Source organism: Octopus bimaculoides, chromosome 6 (assembly GCF_001194135.2).
Source record: "Octopus bimaculoides isolate UCB-OBI-ISO-001 chromosome 6, ASM119413v2, whole genome shotgun sequence".
NCBI classification, from domain to species: domain Eukaryota; kingdom Metazoa; phylum Mollusca; class Cephalopoda; order Octopoda; family Octopodidae; genus Octopus; species Octopus bimaculoides.
The window spans coordinates 76,500,458-76,506,147 of record NC_068986.1 but is presented as its reverse complement, the minus strand read 5'-3'; the positions used below and the strand labels follow the sequence as shown (position 1 = coordinate 76,506,147).

Below are 5,690 nucleotides of genomic sequence, written 5' to 3'. Positions count from 1 at the left end.
CTTAACCATAACCATACATACATACATACATACATACACACATACCCTGTTGTAGATGTTAAAATTCCAATGAAGGAACCTTGAATCTAGGTTAAAAACCGGGTCTTTCTCTATTGGCAAGAAATCTTGAAATAAACTGAATAATAACATACATACATACATACGCATGAGAATTACACGCATAAAACAAAACATACAAATATGCACATGCACTGACTCCAAATACTGCACATATACACGCATACATGCAAAAATACACTGTTGATGTTGAAATTCCAATGAAGGAACCTTGGATCGAGGTTAGAAACCGGCTCTTTCTCTATTCGCAAATCTTGAAATAAAACTGAATAAGGACGTACGCACACACACGAGAGGATACACATACGAGTGAAACACATACACGAGTGGACACAACAAAAACTGTTTGAAAGAATGAATAAAATAGACCATATAACTATATTAACTTATAAGATTGAATAAAATAAATGTATTTGGAGAATGAGATGAAAATCAAACTTCATTGCTATTTAAGAAATTTCATTAAGATCTTATTTACAAAAGTGGCTAAAGTAAATTTATCGTGTTAAATAACAACTCTTCGTCTTTAATTATAATTCTATTCACATCTAGAATACATTATAAGAAAATAAATCGAGCCCGGACTAAAAGGCAAAAGCTGATGTCATTGTGATTTGAACTTAAAACGTTAAGGGCTATAACTAAATACTGATAGTAATTCTTTTTTTAATAGGCACCAGGCCTGAAATTTTGTTAGGACGAGCTAGTAGATTTACATCGACCCCGGTATTTAACTGGTATTTATTTCATCGATACCAAAAGGAAGAAAGGCAAAGTCGACCCCGGCGACATTTGAACTCGGGACATAAAAACGGAAGAAATACTGTTAAGCATTTTTGTCCAACGAAGTAACAATTCTGCCAGGTTGCCGCTTTAAATTGCGTCAGACACTATTGATTATAATAGTCTACTACTGCCTTGTAATCGAAAGCTAACTGCAGCATTACAGCAGACAACCGGAACATTAAAGCTTCTACGTGGTTACTCCAAAGACGAATAATAGCAACCAAATCTCCCTCAACTAGGGTCTTGATAAAAAGAGACATTAAATAGTGTAATCCTATATACCCCTAAAAAAGACGAGATGGTTAAGTCTGTGACATCTTTGATTATAGGTCCAACAATAATATCTACAACCTGTGATATACGACCGCTACCCGGTCGTTCAAACTGCTAGCAACAGCAGCCAAATCTCCCTCAAATCACAACTTACTGTCTTTATAAAAGTCAGATTTTTCTTCATGTATGATAATTACAAATAATAGACAATCTAACATTTCGGATACTATCTCCAAACGATTTTTTTTTTTGCATATTCGTAATCTCCGACATCTAAATCCTAGGAACCCGAAGAATTTTTTTCACAAAAATGCATTTTTCAAGGCGAATCTGCATTAGCCCGGGATTACCCCAACACTGACTTTTCTTTATCAAAAGACGATAAGACTGAATTAAGAATTAACTTGTTTAAAGCCTTTCGTCACAGCTTAAGGGAACGTGTCCTAATGCACCTTCTTCATGCTATTATTAATAATAAAAGTGAAGTGAAATACAGCCAGTGCGTGTTTTTCACTGGCACCATAACCCTTCCAACGTATCACACTATTTACTTTAACACACGTTAATGAAAAATTTAGGAAAGCAAATACGAAAACGAATGTGCGTGTGTGTGAGAGAGACAGACAGAAAGACCCAACAACATAGTTCCCGGTTTAGTCTTACTGCGTGTTAACTTGGGTGTCTTATACTATAGCCCCGGACCAACTCAAAGCTTTGTGAGTAGATTTCGCAGATTTGTATATCTACGTGCATATGTGTGTGTGTGTCTTTGTGTTTATGTTTGTCCCCTACCACCGATTTGTTTACATCCTCGTAACTTAGCAGTTCGGTAAAAGACCGACAGAATAAGAACTGGGGTCAGTTCACCCTTTAGGGAGGTACCTGAACATGACCTTAGTCCTGTCTATATATACATATAACGAAATGTTAGCGCCAATCCGTTTGTAATTCATAAGATTGATTATTATTATTATTTTTCCCGATTGTGTGTGAGGGGGAGAAGCACAATTTACAAACGTAAACATTTTTTTTTTAAATTACAAATAAACAAACAAATCAAAGAAACATACACACACTCCCTCAATTATACAATTATAAAACCACTGTTTCCACAAACTTCAATTCGTTTTTATAATCATTTTTTCATGGCCAATATCCATAATGTGGATAGATGGACTAGAATGGCCCTAGGAACATTCATCGATGTGACTGAAAGAAAGCGATTCCAACCAGGAACCGAAACCGTGACACGGTCTATGTTTAAAATAAAATAGAGGCGTAATAGACTGAAAGTGATATTAATAAATACGGCACCTGTTGCGAGGTAAAAATCCAGTAATATTATCATTGAATTCCTCGAAGAGAAATCTTTGAAGAGCAAATAATTGAATTAACTTTCCATTTTGTGTCAGTCAAGTGAATGACAGAAAGAATATGTATGTTTATGTGAGAATATATATCAGCGTGAGAGTATGTGTGAACGTACGAATATGTATGTATGAGAGTTTAAGTAAAGTGAAATGTCAGTGTCAATATGCGAACAGTTTGTGGTCAAGTATGATAGACTTACTTGATTTAGGTCCAACACATTTATCGATAGACAAGGATACTGGTCAACTTCTAACTTGAGTCATACTGCCTACCACAAAATCAAACAGGAACAACGTCAGCCAAAGCGATTGATAAAATTAAAACCACATGTAAATGACTTCTTTTAACTTTTTCTGCACAATAATTTTTTAACTAGGTGATTTCACGAAAAAAAAATACATACATAATCACACTGGCATACAAACCACTATACTGCATTTATACTTTGTATATATATCAACATAGTTTCTACACAATTCAATTGGTGACATAAACTACACATACATGTATTTGTATTTACATACTTACGCGCACACACCTATATTTCTACACCAGTACACGCTGAGTAGATAAGCCGTCACTGATACATGTTATCTATGACAATTGCTATTTATCACAACGCAATAAACTTTTTATTTTCTTTTAGTTATTTTCTTCCTTCCTTTAACCAACGAGTGAATTACATTCAGACGCCGCTGATACTCATAAGTGAGACACAAGCATCATGAACAAACGCAGAGGTGACAGGTTAAATTTATCGTATATGATACTTTTTTTTTTTTTCCTATACAGCTACTCCAGACTCCTCCCACACCACTTGTTGAGGCCAACTATTTACATATTAAGTAGTCTGTGCGGTCATTAAGAATCTCGAAACTGGAATTTGTTCGTGAAGTAGGAAGGTGTAGCGAAACGAAGAAAAAACTGAGCTAAAATGTTGATAAATTAGATGTATCACTCATTCTGTAATTATAGCTAACTATAACAGTTGGAGGTGTGGTCGGCTGGAGAAATACAAACACGCTCTTGTTTCGGATCTGAATATATAAAAACAACCAGGAAGAAAATGCACTCTTGCAGATTGAATTACTGATATGTTAAACAATTAGTAACGGATATAGAGGAAATTAAACCGCTATCCCTGACCAATTAATAGAAAATATCGAAGGATGACTTTTTTGTTGATTCTCATTATCTTTCGTTATTATTCTGGAACAAACAAAGGATAGAAATAAGTTTTCTTTCCCTAAGTTTCTTAGATACATATTATAGAAGTCTCGAGAAAAATAAAACAAAATAACGAGTAAGAATACAAGATGTATAATTACGCTGTGAAGAAATCAACGTTTCGGACAATAGTGCTTCGTCAAAATCAGAAAAAAAATTACATAAGCAGAATTGTAGACAGCTCGGTGAATAAAAAGTTATATATTTGTACTGTTGTTTTATTGTAATTTCTTTTTCCTCAAAAGCTTTTGGATATTACAGGTGCAGGAGTGACTGGGTGGTCTTAGGGCGGTTACTCGGGGCCCTCGCGGGTCTGGGGACCCAGTTCTGATGAGGCTTGCTAGCAATAAATAAATATCATAGGGCCCAGGTGACTGATTAGCCCTGGGACCTACAATGCTGCTAAGACGGCCCTGCTTTCATCCTCATTTGAGCTGTATGATAGTATTAGTACCAGTGGTGTACAGGGAAACATTATAATCTTACTACATCCACCTCCAAAATGTGTTGCTTTGTGCCCCCAGTAGAAATCAATGTTATCCTTGTAATTTTTATGTTTTAATTAGAAAATTCTACGAAAGTTTGGTGTGGTTTTACATCACAGTTGATTTATATATCTGTATTCTTGAGCAGCCACTCTACGAATTTTATTGAAAAGAAGAGGTCTAGTAATGATAGCAAAAATATATTCATTTAACAGAAAGCTTCGTTAATCTACTAAATGTTCGATTTACTGAGTGCATTTCGGGTCGTTTCCTCATTGTTCTCACTGTTGTTAAAATTACATTTATATTAGTATGACGAGTGAACTATGAGCATTCACTCAACATGGTTGCATCAGGTCCCCCAAAATCAAGTATCATGTTACGCCGACTTATCAACAGCACCCACCACTACCGACGGCGTCAACACCAACTCTAAGAGCGATGAAGATACAAGAGCTGACCCGAGTGTAGCAAATCGCCGATATTCCTCACGGGAAAGCATGTTTTTATATGGTGCTTCGTCAGAAGTTAATTTTATTGATATTTTACAGATTTTGGGGCAGTTAAAAACAGAGAATTAATTTTTGACTTTTAACAAACAAAAGAAATATATCGTTCTCAGTTTCTCACATCTCTAAACTTGTAGCATATAGTAACTTGACTTCTAGAAGTTAATATGCGGTTTAAGAGTTTTAAAAAATGAAAATAGATTGAGCTGAAGTGATATTCCGTAATTTCATAAAGAAAACATAAGAGTACTGGTGAAATGCCTTAATTTTATTCTTTTTTAAATCGATCATTATGCCTATGTAAGTAGGTTTACATACACTTCCTCGTATAGTTCCTTCTGGCAGGATTTATATAAAAATAAAAAAAAGATTACACCTAAAACTGCACGTTAACTCTCTGAGGAAGACAACATTCCATTTGGTAGACTTCGTTTTTTAATTTCCTGTTGTTGTGTCGGTTATTGATATAGTTGTGACTATCTTTATTGTCACTGCTGTTGATCGCTCAGATTTATGGCCCAAGATCAGAACGATCGAGACCTAGTAACGAAGCAAGGTAACGTAGTAGTAAAAATCATGTGTCTATATATACGTCTATATGTGTCTTGTTTCTTTTATTTTCTTTCACTTGTTTCAATCATTGGACAGCAACGAACAAATCGACCCCCAGTACTTATTTTTCTAAGTGTGATACTTATTGTATGGCTGTCTTTTGCCGAACCGCAAAGTTATGTTATGGGGATGTAACCAAACCATTATCATTTGTTAAGTGGTGACAAATAATGGACACACACACACATAAGATTGGCTTCCACAGTTTCTATCTATCAAATTCACTCACAAGGCATAGCTCGGCCCGGGATTGTAGAAGAAGACGCTTGCACAAGGTGCTGCCCATAGGGACTGAACCCGAAACCACGTGGTTTGCCAAGCGAGTTTCTTAACTGCAAGGCCGTGTCTG

At 35.6% G+C, this 5,690-nt stretch overlaps 1 protein-coding gene and 1 long non-coding RNA gene across 5 annotated transcripts in view; one reads left to right on the top strand and one right to left on the bottom strand.

Annotated features, from left to right (window-relative positions):
- Window positions 1-3,162, bottom strand: part of LOC106871484 (uncharacterized) — a 167,078-nt gene extending 163,916 nt beyond the window's left edge. For 2 of the 4 annotated variants that reach the window (XM_052968879.1, XM_052968882.1), the window contains exon 1: window positions 2,708-3,006. The gene's annotated coding sequence lies outside the window, so the exon portion shown is untranslated. The other 2 variants (XM_052968880.1, XM_052968881.1) reach the window with 2 other exon arrangements.
- On the top strand, window positions 743-3,945 carry LOC128248151 (uncharacterized). The gene is made up of 2 exons (XR_008264439.1): window positions 743-1,853; window positions 3,155-3,945. It is a non-coding gene; the product is annotated as an uncharacterized LOC128248151 (long non-coding RNA).
- Window positions 3,946-5,690: the final 1,745 nt, after the last annotated feature.